General features: G+C 33.7%; 1 long non-coding RNA gene across 1 annotated transcript in view; it reads right to left on the bottom strand.

Moving 5' to 3' along the window:
- Positions 1-7725: 7725 nt before the first annotated feature.
- Positions 7726-22067, bottom strand: part of LOC110262082 (uncharacterized) — a 38428-nt gene continuing 24086 nt past the window's right edge. The window contains exon 2 of the long non-coding RNA XR_002346625.2: positions 7726-7853. This is a non-coding gene — a long non-coding RNA (uncharacterized LOC110262082). The remainder of the gene's footprint in view (positions 7854-22067) is intronic.

Raw genomic sequence — 22067 nt, 5'->3', positions numbered from 1 at the left:
ATATCAGGACAAAAACTTTACTTGGAAAAGATACATGCAGGAGTTCCCATTGTGGCTCAGTGGAAATGAATCCGACTAGTAACCATGAGGTTGTGGGTTCAATCCCTGGCCTTGCCCAAGGGGTTAAGGATCCAGAGTTGCCATGAGCTGTGGTGTAGGTTGCAGACATGGCTCGGATCCTGCGTTACCATGGCATAAGTCAGCAGTAGTTCCGATTCAACCCCAAACCTGGGAACCTCCCTATGCTGTGGGTGTGGCCTTAAAAAGAAAAAAAGAAAAAGATACATGTACCCGTATGTTCACTGCAGCACTATTTACAAAGGCCAAGACATGGAAACAACCTAAATGTTCATCACCAGATGAGTGGATTAAGAAGATGTGGTTTATATACACAATGGGATACTACTTAGCCATAAAAAGAAGAAAAGAATGCCATTTTCAGCAACATGGATGGAACTACCAACTCTCATACTAAGTGAAATAAGTCAGAAAGAGAAAGAGAAATACCATCTGATATCACTTATATCTGGACTCTAAATATATGGCACAAATAAACCTTTCCACAGAAAAAAACTCACAGACTTGGAGAACAGACTTATAATTGCTGAGGGGGAGGGGGAGGTAGTGGGATTGACTGAGAATCTGGGGTTAATAGATAGAAACTATTGCCTTTCAAATGGATAAGCAATGAGATCCTGCTGTATAGCACAGGGACTGTATCTAGTCACTTGTGATGGAACATGATGGAGGATAATGTGAGAAAAAGTGATATGGGTCACTCTGTACAGTAGAAATTGACAGAACACTGTAAATCAACTATACTGGAAAAAATAAAAATCATAAAAATAACATAAAATAAAAACCTTGAAAAAAATAAAAAAGAAAAATGATTACACAAGGTGTCTCCAAAAACAAAATGCTAATTTAAAGAGTACTATAGTATCATACTCTAAGAATGCTTCAGACATATTTTTTCACTGAGTATTGTTTCTAAGATTTATCCAAATTGATATGTACAGCCACAGTTGTCTGCTATATAGCTTTATATTTTATGAAGGACAATGCATTTATCCAGTTTCCAATAAATGGACATTTGTGATTACTAAAACTGATAAGGTGAGATTATATGCATGACCTGTTGTAAACATGGATAAGTTAATGTAGATGAAGTAACTACAAATGAGTTGCTTTTCTTATAGTTCACTCTGTGTGTGTGTGTGTGTGTGTGTGTGTGTGTGTGTGTGTGTGTGTGTGTGTGTGTGTGTGTGTGTGTGTTTAGGTATCTAAATTTAAAATGTTTTCCAAAATCATTTTACCATTTTACAGATCTACCATGGAGCAAGGAATCTTCTTGCTCCATGTCAATAATGATGATAGAAAATTTTAGACTTTAAGTTTGCCCTTCTGGGATTGTGAAATAGTATCTCATTATGGTTTTATCATTTGTTGTCTTTTTAAAAATGTTTTCATGTTACTAACTGTGTAAAGTTCCTCAAACTTCTTCCTTATTTAATTATTATTTGTGTTCTCTTTTATGTGAAATAACTGCTCAAGACTTTGGCTCATTTTTCTATTTCATTCTTTTCATGGTCTCATTCATTTTAGGAGTCCCTTATATATTCTGCAAACAATCTGTGTTCAATTACTGCTGCAACCATAACTCCCAGTTTACGACTTGATTTTTTAACAACCTATGGTGAAAAGAAGGAATCATTATTCCTTATCTCCAGGTAATAAAAATGTTCACTTCTAACATAAGGGTTTTTTAAATATACTTAAATTGATATTCATGTTTACAGGGATGAAAGGATTCAGTATTTTTCCTTATTTATAAACAATTAGACTGGCACTATTTATTGAATACTTCATATTTACACTGCACTTCACACTGTATTGATTAAAAATATTTCATGTGAGTGAAGTGGTTCTTAGGTGCTCTCTCCCATTCCATAAGTCTGTCTGTCAATCCCTGCACTCAGGTCATACAGTTTTTAATTTTAAAACTTCTTATTGAGGTATAACTGACATGTAAAAACTGCATAAATTTAACGTATAAAACTTGATGAATTTGAGAAGCATATACCCATGAAATCATCAACACTGTCAAGGTTATAAATATATCCATCACCTCTCAAAGTTTCCTCCCATCTCTACCATTATTATTGCTATTGTTAATTAATATTATTATTATTATTTAAGAATACTTAGGGAGTTCCCATTTCCATTGTGGCTCAGGGGGTTAAGAACATGACATAGCATCCATGAAGATGCTATTCAATCCCTGGGCTTACTCAGTGGGTTAAGGATCTAACGTTGCTACAAGCTGGAGCCTAGGTCGCAGATGCAGCTGGGATCTGGTGTGGCTGTGGCGTAGGCTGGCAGATGCATTTCTGATTTGACCCCTAGCCCAGGAACTTCCATATGCCTCAGGTACGGTTGTAAAAGGGGAAAAAAAAAAAAAAAAAAAAAAGAAGACCTAGTCTCAGCAAATTTTAAATACACGAAATGGTATTATTAGCTATAGGCATTATGCTACATATGAGACTCCCAGAACTTATTATCTTATATACCTGAAACTTTCTTTGGTCATTTGCCCATTTTCACTTTCCTCCAGTCCCTGGTAACCACTATTATCTACTTCTATGAGTTGGATTATTTTAAATTGCACATATAAGTGAAAATATATAGTACTATCTTTCTATATCTGGCTTATTTCATTTAGAATTATGTCCTCCAAGCCCATCCATATTGTCACAAATGGCAAGATTTCATTCTTTTTTAAGAATGAATAATATTCTATGTATATACCATAATTTATCTACTTACCTGTCAATGAATACTTAGGCTGTTACCATATCTTGGGTACTGTGAAAAATGCTACAGTGAACATGCAAATGCAATTTTGTCTTTGAGATTTTTATCTCCTTTTGTAAATACCCAGAAGTGGGACTGTTAAAGCACATGGTAGTTCTATTTTTAATTTTTTGAGGAAATTTTGCTCTATTTTCCATATTGGCTGTACCAATTTAAATTTCCATCAACACATAAATAAAAATCAAATTCCAAAAGACAGCAAGAAAGTAAGAAACAAGCAAAGGAACTAAAAAGATTCAGAAAAAAGTTGACAAAATGTCAATAGTAAGTCCTTACCTTTCAATAATCAGTGTAAATATAAATAGCTCCAGTCAAACACATAGAGTGGATTGAGGTTAAGAAACAAGATCCAACTATATGCTGCCCCACCACCAATTCACTTGAGCTTTAAGGACATACATAAGCTAAAAGTTAAGAGATAAAAAAATTCATGCAAATGATGACCAAAAGAGAGCAGGGGTAGGTTTACTTTCATCAGGCAAAATAAAAAGTGAGACAGAGAAGTCCATTTTATAAACAATAAAGGGAGCATTAATCTAGAGGTTATAACAGTTGTAAATATATATGTATCCAACACTGAAGCATCTAACATATAAAGCAAAAATTAACAGAACTGAAGGCAAAATAAATAGCAATATAATAATGGGAAACACAACCCTCTACTTTCAAATTGGGTTGATTTTCAGACATAAAATAAATAGAAAATAGTGGACCTGAGCAACATTATAGCTCAAATGGACCTAACATATATATAACTTTCCATTCAACAGCAAGAGAGTACACATTATTTTCAAGCATTCTCCAGGATAGATCATATGTTCAACTATAAAACCAGTCTTAACAGATTTTAAGAAGACTGAAATCATATTAAATATCTTCTCTGAACATGATGATATGAAATTAGAAATCGTAATGGGAATCAAAAAAGAAATTATAAGGGAAATTTGGAACAATAACTTGAAATGAATGAAAATGCAAACAACACTCCAAACTTATGAGATACAGCAAAAGCAGTTCTAAGAGGAAAGTTTACAGTGATAAATGACTACATTAAGATTTTTAATAAATTAACTTTATACATCAAAGAACTGATATCAAAAGAATAAAAGAAGCCCAAAGGTAGCAGAAGGGATAATAAATATTAGAGCAAAAATAATTAAAATAGAGAATGGAAATGCAATATAAAAGATAAATGAAACAAAGATTTGGTCTTCTGAAACAAAATTGGCAAGCCCTTAGCTAGACTAACTAGAGGGGAGCTTCAAATAAATACAGCCACAAATAAAATAGGACACCAAAACTGATGCCACAATAATACAAGGGGTTATAAAAGACTACTATGAACAATTATATACCACGTGATTGGATGACCTGGATGAAATGGATAAATTCCAGAAACATGCAACCTACCCAGACTGAATCAGGAATAAAGAGAAATTCCGAGTGATCAAAAAGGAATATTGAAATCAAATCAGTAATCCAAAACTTCCCAACAGAGAAAAGTCTGTGATCAAATGGCTTTAAAGAAGAGTTAATGCCATTCCTCTCAAAATCTTCCATATAATTAAAGAGAGGGAAATACATTCAAACTAATTTTTGAGGCCAGTATTATTCTCATATCAAAGCCAGATAAGGACACAAAAAGTAAAGGAAATTACAGGCCAATATCCCTGATGACCACATATTCAAAACTTCTTACCCCCCCCCCTACAACCCTAATTCACCTTGATCATGCACTATGACTAAGTAGAATTCATCCCTGGAATGCAAGGATGGTTCAATATATCCTAATCAATAAATAAATGTGTATACAACAGTAAGAGAATGAGGTTATAAATCATATGATAATCTCAATAGATAAACAGCATTTGATAAAATTCCATATATATTTATGGTAAAAACACTCAACAACTGGGTATAGAAGGAACATATCTAACCATAACAAAGGCCACATATAAGGCCAAGCTAATATCATTTTCAGTGGTGGAAAGCTGAAAGCTTTGCCTCTAAAATCAAAAACAAGCCAATGATACCCACACTTGGCATAGTTTTAACTAGTGTACTCATTCTCAGACCTCTCTAAGGCAAGCTGCCCTTTTTCTCCTTCTTTCCTATGTATTACAACTGTTTAGATATCTTTGGCACTTTTCTCTTCTATATATATACTATATTTTTCAATTATCTTGTCAAGTTTCAGAGATTTCTGTCTTTGAAAACTAAATGGGAATTGTATTGATTCTTTAGTACTATTAATAGAAAACTGATGCCTTTATTATTGACAAACTATCAATGAACCTTTTACTCTGTTTTCCCTTACTTAGGGCTTTTAAAAAAGTTTTCAAAAAATTTAAAAAATATTACTTGTATATTTATTGCACATTTTTGTTAGATTTATTCTTATCCTACTATACATAGTAACTTTCTTATGAAGTTTCATTTTGTGGCCCCATAGTACCTCATGAATGGAAATTAAATGAGTTTTGAATCTCTATATTTAGCAAAAGGCATAAGCCAATTATTAATCTAAAATTTATTTCAGATTGTATGAGTGTTCTAAGTACATAAGTTTATTATCCAGATATTTTATATTTTTAATCCATAAATTGAAGTTGAATTGTTTGCATTTTTTCTACATATTATGATGATGTAATATGTATATGTTCTTAACATTTATTTGTTTGTATGTTTGTTTACTGGTTATATGCTTTGCTAATATAAATACAACCCAGTCATGATATATTGCAGCTATATTATTTTATACCCAAGTAGGAGTATTTTGACTAATGATTCCCTTAGGATTCTATAAGGTCTGCCACTTGATCTCTGTTGAAATAATATATTTAAATATAGGAGTTCCCAGATGGTCTAGCAGTTAAGAACATGGCATTGTCACTGCTGTGGTCCACTTTACTGCTGTGGCTGGGGTTTGATCCCTGGTCTGGAAAATTCCAAATGTTGTAGGCATGACCAAAAACCAAACCAAAACCAAAACAAAAAAATATATATGTGTGTAAATCTATATACATATAGATTTGCATAATAGTTACATAAATAGGACAAATTAAGTGTTTTCAATAGAATCTAGTATGTGTGAAAATGGCATTCATGCTTATGGAGGACTTGTAAAATCAGTGGAACAACAGAATAATTCATTAAATAATGTTATTTACTCTGTGTTAATTTGGATAATGTATTTTAAACAGAAAAATTACCATAGAGCTTATCTCAAACCAAAATTAATTGTGTGGGAATAAAACAAAAATATAAGTAAAATTGTATAAGAAGAAAACAGTATGAATGTTTATTATCTTTTGAAGGAAGAGAAGTACATAGGAGCCTGGTTCATTACTGATCAAAACGGTTAACTTAACATGCTTAATCACATATTAAACAATGAGTATCATACTGTAAATGGAATCCCAACACTTGTAAAGAGTTCAATTTATCTTCAACCTATTGTGATCAGGCCATCACATATGGCCTGATACATGCATCCATTCTTCCAAAGGGCTAGTGAAAATCTGTTTTCATATGGCAATGAGTATTTATAAATCTAATCACTGGGGACAGGCTAGACTAAGTGATGTTTTTCCTTCAAGATTGCAGAAAGCAAAAAGAGAAATATCATCATCATCATTATCATTATTATAATAAACAAGAGTTGAAAAAGTTATGCATTACTTATAAGAAGTGGGATCAAACACTAAGTAAAAATAAGTGGTTAAACAGAGAAAGGGTTATTACATTTAGAAAGCAAGTAACCTTTGCTAACTTCCTTCATTACAGATACTACAAATATCTGTCCAGATAATGTTTGTTTCCTTTACTAAATAAAGTTTAATACACTTAACAGTGTCCAAAATTCATAAACCTGTTAGCTGAAGATTTGTTTCTTTCATAAATCTGGTAAAATTATCATTCTTTATCAATACAAACTCTGCCAATTTCCAACTCAGTTACACTTCTCCTTATGAAATATCTGTGATTTTTGTCTTCTTTTTCATTTTTATAATGTCTCCTATTCTTAAAATATACGTTACATATATCATTTCATTTAAAAATCTTTCCAGTCTGCAATAAATTGTAATATCCTTAGAAAAGTATAATTAGTAATTATAGTTAGTAAATTGTATTTCTTTTATCACCTATCCATGCTTTTTTATGTCTCTACATTATAATTATAAAACTATAACTGCAATAAAAATATTTGCTTCAAAAATATTAATTCCTACTATTTCTAAAAAATAGTTTGAACTTTATCTCTTCATGATCACTTTACCATTCATATTTATAAATGTGATTGATAAATATAAAAATTAACTCATATCAAGATAAATACTTCCTCCAAATATATTCTAAAAAATACCTAGTTTTCCACACAATTTAGCTTTACTCTCAAACTAAAAGATATGAAAATAATCTTTCATTTTCTTTTATGATTTTTTTTTTTTTTGGTCTTTTTGCTGTTTCTTGGGCCGCTCCCACGGCATATGGAGCTTCCCAGTCTAGGGGTCGAATCGGAGCTGTAGCCACCAGCCTACGCCAGAGCCTCAGCAATGCAGGATCCGAGCCGCGTCTGCAACCTGCACCACAGCTCACGGCAACGCCGGATCGTTAACCCACTGAGCAAGGGCAGGGACCAAACCCGCAACCTCATGGTTCCTAGTCGGATTCGCTAACCACTGCGCCACGACGGGAACTCCTCTTTTATGATTATTTTTTAACTCACTACCTATCAGCAAAAACAACACAAGGACAGAATTAAAAACAATGAAAATAATGGGTACTAAAAAAATCAACCAAGACAGAATCCACAAAGTTTAAAAGAAGAACAAACTAGCACATTAAATGAAATTTCATGAAGTTTTATTTGAATTTGATTTAAAATACCATAAATGCCATCAGGAGATGCCTAACAAATCCTTTAATAAGCATTTAATCTTCATGTGTAGGAGTTACAGTCATTAATTCCAAGGTTCCTAAAGAGTAGAAAAATTACATTTTTATAATGTCAAGTGCCAAGTTTACAGAATTCATATATTTCTTTTATTTAAAAATAACAATATGACATTCAATCTGATGCCATGACCTATATTTATGCATATTTAAAGATAAGCCATTTCAGTTATATTTATACTAGAATTATTGGTGGAAAATCACATGGGCACCTGGCATTGAAGAGATTCATGGTACAGGCTGTTTTTCCTTCCTAACAAATAATTCTTTAAAATGGAAATGAGATATTGGGTTTTTTCCTGCCATTATTTCAGTACATTCTTGCTGAAAACTGTTCTTATTTCAATATTATCAGAATAATTGAAAAATATGACATTGTTCCTTACTAAAAATTGATACGGAATATTGATGCGGAACAGGAATAAAATGTGTGCATTGGTTTTGAAGTGCAATTCTTTAGAAGTACTCATATGGTAACTAAATAAAAATCAAGTGTTAGCTTGCTATACATTTATTTGTCTTCATGGAAAGAAAATATGGGTACAAAATATGGGTACAAAACTTGTAAATTTTCTATGATTTGCATTTTGTATGCTTTACCTTGATAAACCATATATTTTCCTAATTTTTCCATTCTGGGTCAACATGGCTTAGGATGCAAGAAACCAGAGTATTTCAAAATAATCCATTTCTGAGTGTTTTATCCAAAACGTCTCAGAATTCTGTGTGCTTAAATGGCAGAAGTTATAGCACTGCTCTCACACTTCAGAGCAAGGTGCCATCCATTCCGTTACACCACTGTATGCCTTTCCATTCTTTTAAGAGTAGCTCAATAGTAATATCTTCGTTTCAATCCCTATTAGAATGTTACTAACCTATGTATGACAAATCAAGTAGACAAAAGCCTATTTTGTTTTTTCATAAATACTTTACTCATTTTTCATTTTTTAGCCAAACATTAGTTTAAAATCCATATAAGCTCTAACACATTTCTTCTTGAAGTAAGATATAATTAGTTAAAATTGAAATAGTTCTTTTGGAAAATAGGATAATATTGGTTTGTAGACTACACAGAATACAATGTGTTTTCCATTAAAGGACAAGACAAAGAGCTGTCAGTTTGGAGAATACAAACTCGTGGAAAACACAAAGCTGTTGGTAATATTTCTATGTTAATGCTAATGGCAGGCAGTTTTCATGATATTTTAGGAAGGTCTGCTAACTAACAACACTTAATTAATATCCCATATCATAATTAATATCCCAACATAACTGAAACTAAAGAGTTTCCAGTTAAAGAAAAAGGGAGGCAGATATAAAGTAGAAAAAATAAGACAGAAGTAAAAGCAAAGATACTGCACAATGAATATGGTGGTCATTTTTTTTTTTTTTAAAGAAAGATTTTTTTTCTGAAAAATCAATCTAAAGCACTATAGGCAGGGGGTCTTGACATCTGAACTGACCATTGCTCCCTGCTGTTTCCATCAACAAAAGAGACACTGTAATTTCCACTGTAATTTCAAACCCTGTGCTATAAAGTTGGCAGTCTGCCCCTCCAGCAAGTTGGAAGATCTTACACACGAATCAAAGGCAATTTTACCTATGTCACGGGGTGATGTTATAAGATGTGCTCTTCTCAAGGAAAGATAATACAAAATCTTATCTTAAAAAACATTGTGAGATGCTAACTAAATCTCCAAATCTCTCTATTATGTCATATCTACCATGCTTAACAGACTACCCGGGAAAAGAGATGAATTAGGAAAAGTGTGAGGAAATCTGTCAAACTTAATAAAATCACTGTTAAATAATTTTAAATAGTTCTCTACATACTGACAGTAAGAGCACATGTTGTTTGATTATTTTAAAATTAATAGCAGAAAGTTAATAATTAGTTTCAGAATTTATGAAAATAGGATGCCTTTAGTTGTCAACACTAAAACCAGGAGCCTAGTGCCTTAGGTAAGTCACTTCTTAGAAGACAGTCTCTCTAAAATTCTATCTTAAATATAAAAACAAGGAATAGCTTTGTCTACTTGTGAATTACTTCAGACAACACTGACTGAAGCAACATACGCTTTTGATATATCGATTTTTTAAATATGAAATTATAGACAAGTTATTTTTAATAATTCAAATTTCTTATTCTGTACAGCTCCCCCCTCAAAGTGTTCCTAAAAGAATCACTTGAATTTTAAGAAAGTGATATATTTTAGAATGCAGCAATGTATCGAAATTTTTCTTTTGCTGTGCCAGTAGAAAGGATACAAAACCATACCTGCATTATGGGAAATAGATGTTTCTGAAACAACTGGTGGTTCAACATATTTTCAGCATTGCTTCATTTAATTCACAGAAGAACTTAATGAGTTAATAGTAATTTCATTTTACAGATGAGAATACAGCATTTCAGAATGAATACAGACTCATTCAAACTTAAAGAAAAAATAAGTAGAAGCTCGAAAGAGCCCCTGGAGCATCTGGCATTGAAGGTCAGCAGGGATTGTGCGCAGGAGCTCCACAGGACTGGGGGAAACAGAGACCCCATTCTTAAAAGGCGCACACAGACTTTCACGTGCACTAGGTCCCAGGACAGAGCGAGGTCTCCACAGAAACCTAGGTCAAACCTGACTGCAGTTCTTGGAGGACATCATGGGAAAACAGGGGTGAATGTGGCTTGCTGTGAGGGAAGGACATTGTAGGCAAAGCTCTCGGGAATATTCAGCAGTTGCCTTTCTCTGGAGGTGGCCATTTTGGGAAAATCTGGCCCCACCCATCAGTCAGTGCTGAGAAGCCCCAGGGCAAACAACAACCCAGGTGGGATCACAGCCCCACCCCTCAGTAAACAGGCTACCTAAAGAGCCTCAGGCACACAGCAGCCCCTAATCCCATCCAGAGACTAAGCCCCACCCACCAGAGGGATTAGAATAGGCTCCACCTACCAGTGGGCAGGCATCAGCCTCTCCCATCAGGAAGCCTACAGCAAGCCCCCCACACCTACTTCAGCCACAAGGGGGGCAGACACAAGAAGTAAGAGAGGCTACAGCTCTATTATCTATAAAATGGTCACCACACCAAAAACCTATAAAAATGAAAAGACAGAGAACTATAACTTAGATGAGGGAGAAAGGAAAAACCCCAGAAATTCAGCAAAGCAATGAGGAGATTCTCAGCCTCCAGGAAAAAAACTTTAGACTGTCGATGCTGAAGATGATGCAAGACATTGGAAATAAACTGGAGGCAAAGATGGATAACTTACAGGAAACACTGAGCAAAGAGATACAAGATATAAAACTTAAACAAGAAGAGATGCAAAATACAATAATGGAAATAAAAAATGCACTAGAAGCAGCCAACAGCACAATACAGGAGGCAGAAGAACGAATAAGCGAGGTGAAGGACAGATTAGAAGAAATTACGGATGCAGAACAGAAAAGAGAAAAAAGATTGAAAAAAAATGAATACAGTCTCAGGGAACTCTGGGACAATGTTAAACGCACCAACATCCGTATTATAGGGGTGCCAGAAGGAGAAGAGAGAGAGAAGGGGACAGAAAAAATATTCCAAGAGATAATAGCTGAAAATTTCCCTAACATGGGGAAGGAACCACTCACTCAAATCCAGGAGGCACAACGAGTACCATATAAAATAAACCCAAGGAGGAACACACCAAGACACATACTAATCAAACTGACCAAAATTAAAGACAAAGAGAAAATCTTGAAAGCAGCTAGAGAAAAGAAACAAGCAACATACAAGGGAACCCCAATAAGGTTATCAGCAGATTTTTCAGCAGAAACTCTGCAGTCCAGAAGGGAGTGGCATGATATACTTAACATGATGAAAGGAAAAAACCTCCAAACAAGAATACTCTACCCAGCAAGGCTCTCATTCAGATTTGAAGGAGAAATCAAAACCTTCACAGATAAGCAAAAGTTGAGAGAATTCAGCAACACTAAACCAGCCTTAAAACAAATACTAAAGGAACTTCTCTAGGCAGGAAAGAAAAGATCAGCAACAGGAAACAAAAATTTCACAAATGACAAGGCTCACCAGTAAAGGTATATATACAGTAAAGATATGAAATCATCCATGCACAATTATACCATCAAAATCAGAAATCATGAGAAGAGGTGGGTACAAATGCAGGACACCGGAGATGAACTTGCAATTAAGAGAACAACAACTTAAAACAATCTCATATACATATAGACTCTTACATCAAAACTTCAGAATAACTGCAAACCAAAAATCTACAATTGATACACAAACAAGGAATCTCTGGAGAAGAAATATATCTCATAGTAAATAAGTGCATAATCCACCATGAAGGGGGTCATTTGACATCATTCTTGGAATGCTGAAGTCTTCTTAGATCTGATTCTGATTTCCTCTCCATCAAAGAACTTATGATAATTATAATTAAATAATGCCACTGTACAATTAAATAATACAGTTCTACAATTGTATTATTAATAACCATTTCTCTCCATGGTAAAATGTAGTCTATAATGTCTTATCACATCACCTAGAATGGTGTAATGCCTTTATTGAAGAATCAATGAGATGGAACAAATTGTGAGGACATATTTATATAGTTACACTGTTTTTTAACCAACTTACGCATTTTATATTTTACTTATCTTCAGAGGGTGTATTATTTTTGTTATGCTTACCAGTTGTTATTCTTTTTACTATGCTATATAAAATATTTGATGGTATATAAGGCTTTCTTCTTTATAAATTTTAGTTGCATAATATAACAATTTAATATAATGCTAATTTTTAAAGAAAAATTGAAATGTAATAGATAAAACTAAGTAGTAAAGATGAAAGCCATAAAATTGGGATAAAGTATAGAATAAATTTCCTATTTGTCTCAGCATATTTTCCATTCCACTTCTCCAGTGGGAGTCACTTAATCTGTTTCTTAAGATCCATGTTATAATAATCTGTGTGAATGTAATTGTGTGTAAATGTATGTATTTTATTCTGTAATAAAAAGAAAAAAAAGAAAAAAATAAGTAGAAGCTTAGCAAATACTTAGAGTCTGAGCCTAATGATTTTTTTAGGGTAGCATTTCCCATCAAATCATAGTTGCTCAAAATTTATTGGGCGTTTAAGAATAAAATGGGCTTGAAACCTTTGTGAAACATTGTGTTAGGATTTGGATAAAAGTTTTGTTACTTCACATTTCCTAAGCACTTTTATTATTGGTTCATTAAGATTATCCCAAACATATTGTACTATATAGCCCTTTTGCTTCTCTCCTTGGAGTATTCTGTCACTCTGACATTTGATAAAACACACTCTAGAAAAAGCTGAGTCCAGACAATTCAATGATTCATCTTGATTTTATTGATTATTTAATATATGTCAAGTACTTTGCCAGACTCTAGGCAATCAGTTTTGTATGGCATAGTCCTGCAAAAAACTGACAGCTTAAAACTGAACACTATTACATTACCCTGCAGTGTAATAAAGGTAGAAATATATTCAGAGAAATATGGTATACAGAATAGTGGCACCTAACAGCCTGAGTTCAGGAAAGAACTTATGCTAGAAGGTGGTATTTAAGATAACCTTAAAGAATGATCAAAATGAAGCCTCGTTATGTACTACATAATTGGCGTAACTAATTTATGAATATTATTACTTGGATTTTGCATTTCATGATAATGAATTTTATACCGAGAAATGTCCAAATTTGAACTTACATTTTCTTCTTTTATTTTGTATACATTAAAAGTGTGAATTTCACACACATACACACATATATAAAACATATAAATACATATTTATATGTTTTTCTTCCTTTACTCAAAAGCAAATCATTTATTCCTCATAGTGATTCAGGCCAATTTTCTACATTCATGTATGAAGTGCTCTTTATATTATCTTTAGTTAAGCTACTTTATGAATAAAATGCAAATGAAATTTTACAAAACTTCCTATTCATTGTATCATCTGTTTTCTAGAAATCCAACAACAATGAAGCAGTCTAGGGAAAAATAGTTACAAGCCAGAGATAGAATACATAACTTCTATTCATTTTAATTTATATTAGAATTTATAATTATGGTTAAGATGAACATATGGTGGCTAGAGTAGAGTGAAGAGATTTACATATCTTAACTACTGAAAACAACTAAATTACTCAACAGAACTGCCAAGAATAGACATTTCAGAGCTCTGAAAATCAAGCAGAGACAAATAACAAATTCAAAAGAGTTTATCCATGAAAAACTCTCAAACTTCCATGAAGAACAGTAGTTTTCTTGTCTTGAGCTGCTCTATAAGAAGTTCTATAGAAATTGTCCAAACTAAAATGAAAGACACTAGTCAGAAATATGAATCCACATAGTTTATAATTAATTTCTTTGCATATTTGACTTCAAAGGCAACTGCATAAAGTAAGAGTTATAAAAATGCACTGATGTGACTATAATTTATTAATATGTAATTTGTATGACAATGACAGGACAAAGGATGAGGGACGATAAAACTATATTGGACACATTTCTTTTTATACTATCAAAATTAAGTTTCTATTATCAAAGTATATTGTTTTAAGTTAATATATTAATTGCCAATCATTAAAAAATAACAAAATAGCCAAACAGCAATGGAATTATAATGATACACTAAAAAATATCTATTTACCACACACACACAAAAATACTATCATGGAAAAAATTGTGGTACAAAAATATTTCCTGATCTCCTGAAAGCAATTAAAACCATTTCTCTGGCTATACATCAATGCAATAGAACTGAAAATAAATTCTCATATTTATGGTCAACCGAGTTTTAACAAAAATTGTGAAGACAATTCAGTGTGGTAAAATAGTCATTTAAACAAATGTTGCTGCAGTAACTGCATATCTGATAACCAAAAATGCATGCAAAAATTAATTTGGGGAGTTCCAGCTGTGGCTTAAGAGGGTTAAGAACATATCATAGTGACCTTGAGGATAGGGGTCTGATCTTCGGCCTTCCTCAGTGGTAAAGGACTGGGCATTGCCACAAGCTGCTGCATAGGTCACAGATGCAGCTCAGATCCAGTGTTGCCATGGCTTTGGAGTAGGCCTCAGCTGCAGCTCCAATTGGGCCCCTAGCCCAGGAACTTCCATATGCCACAGGTGCGACTATAAAATGAAGAAAAAAATAATAATTTGGATGCTTTCCTCATACAAAAACACAGATTGACTCAAAACGGAACAGAGACATAATTTGTAAGAACTAAAACAAAAAACTATTAAAAGAAATCATAGGACTAAACTTTTGACACACTTAGGCCAAGTCTTCCTAGATACAGAACCAAAAGCATGAGAAACCAACAGAAATAGCTAAACTGGACATCATTAACATTAAAAGTTTTTATGCTTCAAAGGATACTCTCAAGAAAGTGAAAAACAACACATACAAGACAACACTTTTATAAATCATTTATCTGATAAGAAACTATATATAGAAAATATAAAGAACTCTTTACAACTCTGTAATAAAAAGACAACCTAATTAAAAACGGAAAAATAATTTGAAAAGACAATTCTCCAAAGAGGAATCAAATAATTACTTGTAAAAATGCTCAACATTATTAGCTCTCAGGGAAACACAATGACAACCACAGTAAAACACCACTTTACATATACTAGAATTGCTAAAATCAAAGAGACGGAAAATAACAAGTGCTGGTGAAAATTCAGAGTTTAGAATCTCCTAAATTGCTGGTGAGACTGTGTAACAGTGCACCTACTCTGGAAAACAGTGAGGCAGTTCCTCAAAATGTTACACATAGAGTACCATATAACCTAATAATTTCACTTCTAGGTTTATAACCCCCCAAAAATGAAGGCATACGTTCACATGGAAACTTAATTAATTAATGTTCATGGCAGCATTATTCATAGAAGCCAAAGTTAGAAACACCCCAGATACAGATCACCTGATGAATGAATAAATTTGATGTACTTACACAATGGAATATTATTCATCAATAAAAATCAATAAATGTCACAATATGGATAAACCCTGAAAACATTCCACTTAAGTAGTAGAGGCCAGTCTTATAAGGCATATGTTATATGATACCATTTATACTAAATGTTTAGAATAGGCAGTCCATAGAGGAAGTAGATTAGTAGTTTCCAGGTGTGTCTGGGTAGAAAGGGAGAGAAGAGAGTGACTGCTATGGGTACAGGGTATTTTGGATGGTAATAAAAACATTCCAAAATTTGATAGTGGTGATGGTTGCACAACTTTGTTAATATATGAAAATGTATTTATAAGTATAAATTTTATGTCCACAAAACTATTTTTAACCTCCCCCCAACACACACACATACTGAGATACTGCTACACAATAAGAAGAATGGCTATATTTAAAAACAATGGCAATAAGCTGGTTTGGGAGTTTGTGGAACAAATGGAATCCTTAAACACTGTTGGCGGGAATGTAAAAGTTTTAGCCACTTTGAAAACTACTAGACAATTCTTTAGAAGACTGTATGGGGGAGTGATGCAATGGGTTAAGGATGTGGTGTGGTCACTGCTGTGGTGCTGGTCACTGCTGTGTCACAGGTTTGATCCCTGGCCCTGGAACTTCTGCATGCCATGGACGTGGCAAAAAAAAAAAAAAAAAAAAAAAAAAAAAAAGCGGATTTTTTTGGAAATTCAGTAAGTCTGCACTTTCATCCCTAGATTTCTATCCAGAAGCAATGACTATACATCCATACAAAGCCTTGTATGTGAATGTGCACAGCAGGATAATTCAGAAGAGTGAACTGTGGCTATCAACTGCAAATGTTGCCTATCTAATGCAAAAGCACATGATCAGCAATAAAAATGAACGAACTATAGATACATGGTCTAACATGGATAAACCTCAAAAACCTTATGCTAAATGAAAAAAAAAACCCACACATAAAAGACTTATCACATTTATGTGGAATTTCCTAGACAGGCAAACTTGTAGGAGATCAGGAGTTGCTTGGAGCTGAGGATGGGAGTGGATACTAACAGAAAATAAACACAAGTGAACATTTCAAGGAACTGTTCTAAAACTAAATAATGTTTTGGTTACGTAGCTTGATAAATTAAAGATAACAATTTTATACACACTGAATGTAAGTTATACTTCAAAAAAACTTTAAAAAGAGTAAATTGTTTATATTATTTTTATCCTTTAAAATTTAGGCAACGAATACACATTATCTTCCAATCTTATAATTTGCCTATTTCATAACATTGCTCCTTCTAGCTCTATGTCAAGGACACAGAGAAGGCTCCTGATGTATGAAATCCTCATTCTAACCTTTGTAACAATGAAAAATCACAAACTATAGCCTCTGTTTCACATAGAATCATAATTAAGAATCTGATTTCCCTGAGAGTATCAAAAAAAAAAAAAAAGAGTTAACTGCTGCTTGTATATGGTGTATTAGTCAAGATTATTAATCATATGAATGGTAATGTGAATTCTAAACCTTAGAAACAGCCTTGAGTTTGTAAAATTATACTCAAGTTGAGGATTAAAAAGTTTTTCACATGAATTTTATTATTCATGTGAAGTTCAAAGATAGCTGAAGTCAGTGGGAGAAAATATTACCCTTTTTCAACATTTTCATGGAGCAGAAGGAAATAGATCAATCCCAGTCTATTTTTCAAGGGTGTTCTCTATTCTTTCCCTTGAAAGGAGGAGAGACTAATTAAAACTTCAGTGAGAGTCTAACATCTGTTAGGACTTGTTTTCCTTGACAGGCGTCATCCATTGACAGCGTTAACCCAGTCCCAACACTCAACACTCATTTAAATTCCCTGCCATAAAGGAGTGATCATCTTATTTCCCTGTTTTTGAAACCACGCTATCCAATTCCAGTGTTTAAGCTGAACATTATGTCGGTTATCAATTTATTGCACCTCAGTTCCAAATACATAGGGATATAATATGTAACACATGTGATATGACTATTATATATATAAAATATACATATATGTATACATTTATACATAGGCTTTCTGATGATATAGAGTTCCTTTAAGCATCTCTCCTTTACAGTGAACATAATACAAAGCTTTCTCAGTAGAGGGCACTAGAGGGACACTGCAAAAGAAAGGCCTTGACTTGGTTTCCAGCTCTTGCTTAGTGAGTCAATGGTACGGAGGTAAAGACATCAAGGGGAGTTCTGCACAAGCCTGTGGCCAAAAGCATGCTCTCTTGGTGACACTGCAGCCCAGTGTGGTCTAGATATCACCTTCATGTGGTTCTCTTGATTCAGAAATCAGTGTCCCAAAGATCTTCTACCCACATTGGCACCCTGATTCCTTCTGCATGTCCCTAAACTGTGTGCCTGCAATCCAGAGGGTTCCCTCCAAACCACGACCGCTTCTTGCTAACTGCACCATCAGTTACTCCTGCTGCTCTCTGGCGGGCTGTTTACTTCTTGTCCAGTGACCTCAGACTAGATTTGGCCTAGGCAAATCAGTGAATATTTCTGATAATTCAGTAGGTGGAACTACACCTTCTCCAATAAAATCTAGATACTAGCCTTCAGGGGTAGGGAGATTCATTTTTAAGTTGTTCCTTCTATGGGTATTCTCCCTCAGCTCTAAGGTACCAAATAGAGTTTCCTTATATCAAATGTTCCCTATTTCACTCACTGTGTGGCTTCTATGTCTTCATTCAACCTAGACTGATGTATTACCTAACACAGCTTCATTAGCATAGCTGGTTGCATAACTCTGGACTTTTTTCTTTTCTTTCCGCCTCTTTTCTTGATGGTGAAATTGGGATCATTTATTACTTTTCTAGTATTAAAATGAGACTATTAAAATACTTAAATAAAAGGGAAGAAAAAGTATACAATTCTACGTTAAGTATGACAATGTTGTATAAATCACTACACACATCCCAGAACTTTTTCATCATCCCAAACATAAATTATATATCCATTAAGTAATACCTCACAATTTCTTCCCATCCCCCACCTCTGGTAACCTCTGTTTGATTTTCTATCTCTATGAATTTATCTAAATACCTAGTGTAAATAAAATCATACGATATTTTTATTTTTGTGTCTGACTTATTTCACTTTTTGTATTTCCAGGTTTCATTCATGTTATAACATGTATCAGAGCTTCATTCCTTTATATGGCTGAATAATATCCCCCTGTATATATATATTACTTTTTTCAATCCATGATGTATTGTTAGACATTTGGGTTTTTTACACCTTTTGGCTATTTAAAAAAATGGTGCTAAGAACACTGATGTACAAGTGGCTGAGTCCTTGTTTTTAATCATTTGGGTATATAGTTAACTAAGAGAGAAACTGTTATCTAATGTAAATCTTTAAGTTTCTGGGAAATGGCCAAATTGTTTTCCACAGTGGCTGTACTACTTTCATCAGCAATGCATGACGCTTCCTTTTCTTGGCATCCTCAAGGCTTATTATTCTCCAGGCTAATCAAAATGTGCAATCCCAAATTCTTGGAGGGTAAGGTCCATACTGGCTACCTGTTCCAGGAATGTTGGCTCCTATTGGTATAGTAAGATGAGGAATGAGTTATAGTAACTGGTTCATGCAAACCACTCTCTTATCAAAGAACATCAGTCTCTGCCTTCATAAAGCATTACCCTGATTGTTAAAACTCTCCGACGAGGTTGCATGGTTCCAAAGCAGTTGATTTTCATTGCTCTTTCCAGCTAATTGGTCACTTCAGTGAGAGGACCAACCTTTAGAGCTTCCTACTTTGTCATTTTTTTTTGTGGTATCAGTTGGCATGTTTTAAAAAATGCATTCTCTCAATTGATTAGAACCTGGAATAAAGAGCTTTTGAGCAGGTAGTGCTTAACTTCCAAAATATGGACCATAGCCTGAGATATTTTTAGGACCATTAGCCAAGAAATCTTCAGGATCTTCAGCATCTGAGAGACATTATACCAATCAGGAAGTCCAAGTTTTGAATGTGGCAATGACAATAGATTCATTATGTGCCAACCATAACATTGATGGTTAATGTTAGAGGTAATTCACTAGAGTGGGATGAAGGTACAACTGCTTCTACAGATATATATATATATATATATATATATATATATATACACACACACACACACACACATACATACACATAAGCAATAAAATAAATAAATGGCTTCTGAATAAGACGATATCACTGGACTTGAGCAGATGAAGAAATTGAAAAATTATAAACACTGACTTTTTTGGACTTCAATTTTCAAGGAGAGGGATTATTTTATACTTTGATTATCTCTGTAAGTTTAATGATGGCAGAGTTCTTATTCCTCAAGTTAGAGAATTATTTTATAACGTATCATATTATTTAGAATATTATTATGCTATTATTTGCATTACATAGTCACTACTGGCAAGTTATTAAATAACATAGCTGCTTTTATGTGAGGTAAGAAACAAAATTCAGGGTAAAACTGTGTATGATTCACTTCAGCTATTTATAGGCAGCAGTTGAGAAGTCCTACAGGGGTTCTAAAAGATAAATAAGAAGCTGTGGTAGATACAGAGAGAATTGCCCCACAGTGGTGGGAAAGGACTCTGGTAAATCGTTATTTATTTCCCCTGAGTGGGCACAGGTCCAGCCCCAGGTTGACCTTAGTTTTGATTATTAACTCCAGGGAACTAAAAAGAAAGTGTTCAAAGAAAAATTCTCACCCATCTTACCATTCATTCATTTCTCGTCCACTGCTCTGGAGGGAATATTGAGTTAAATAGTCTTTGGTTTAAAATGCCAATTTGTCCTCAAAGTAATAAAGTAGGGCATAATCCATATAAACATGTGATGTTGGTGAATGTATATACCCATTGAGCCATGCATCTCATTATCACATTGAAATTGGGCAACAGTGGTCTAATTCTGATTTTTTTTTTCATTTTTTTTCTTAGACACTTACTCCCAAAGCACAGTGTTTATCTCGTACGATTTTGTTTCTTTTTGTGCTAAGATCTTCTAGTAAAGCCATTTCCTCTCATTGAGAAAAAAGGATAACCATTCTCAAAGTGCTTTGGCTATAACTAGGTTAGGTTCAAATCAAGGCAAAATATGGAAACTTACATGCAATTTCCAAGAAAAAATCGCCAATAACACATACATGCACATATGCGCACACACAAACACACACACATGTGCACGCATACACATCCTTTATCTGAGTTCATTAGTGAATTCTCATTAGGTCAGATGGAGAAAAAGCGAATTTTTGACACCATCAATCTATCAGGAGTGGATATACTTTTTTAAAAAATGTATTAAATGTGCTCTACTAAATCTATGGTGCATACGAAATTATTAAAACAAAATGAAATTAACCAAGGAATAGTAGTTTTTGCCATACATATTTTCTCCAGAGAATTGAAATCTCATTTTCAAATACATTCTCAAAGAATAACATATATTGTAAGGAAACATAGGCAACAGTATTTTTATAATGAGGATGTATAGTGCATCAAACTTGAAGATGAACAATGACACAGTCAGAAACTCCAAACAAATCTGTTGTCTCCACTTTACCACATTTATCTATAAATTTAGAATCCTTTTCTAAACAAATTCTGCATTCATCTCACTTTTCTACTAATGCATGATTATTACCTACTGGTTTCCAAGGCACTATAATTTGAGCACACAAATATCTCCCCTAAGCTTGAACAATTTTAAAAACTGTTTGTCAAAATAAGGCAAACTTATTTTAGAACAAAATACATTTCTATAGTAATGGGAGACTTATCAGTATTAGTGTCATGTTCAACTAAAAGGGGGAAAAATATTGCCAAACTAACAAAAGGTTTATATAAAAATTTTAGCAGCACAAAGCTATTATGCTTCATTCCTAACTGTTACTGCTAATGTGATTCTATAATCATTTGCATTAACTTATAAAGAAGCTAAATAATAAAAAAACTATCAAGTTATCCATGTTTATCATCTGAAAATAAAAAAATAAACAAAATACAAACTATTCTCATTTTTACCACCGTGAACTGTTATTACTATAGTTAACATTTACTATTACAGGAGTTCCCATTGTGGCTCAGTGGTTAACAAATCCAACTAGGAATCATGAGGTTGTGGGTTCAGTCCCTGGCCTTGCTCAGTGGTTAAGTATCTGGCGTTGCCGTGAGCTGTGGTGTGGGTCACAGACGCGGTTTGGATCCCACGTGGCTGTGGCTCTGGCGTAGGCTGGCAGCTACAGCTCT

Source organism: Sus scrofa, chromosome 8 (assembly GCF_054392235.1).
Source record: "Sus scrofa isolate SSC_HxYL_T2T_F1_AM1 chromosome 8, Sscrofa_HxYL_maternal_Yorkshire_Landrace_v2.0, whole genome shotgun sequence".
NCBI classification, from domain to species: domain Eukaryota; kingdom Metazoa; phylum Chordata; class Mammalia; order Artiodactyla; family Suidae; genus Sus; species Sus scrofa.
Note: the sequence above shows the minus strand (reverse complement) of the source record. Positions and strands in the feature narration are given on the sequence as shown.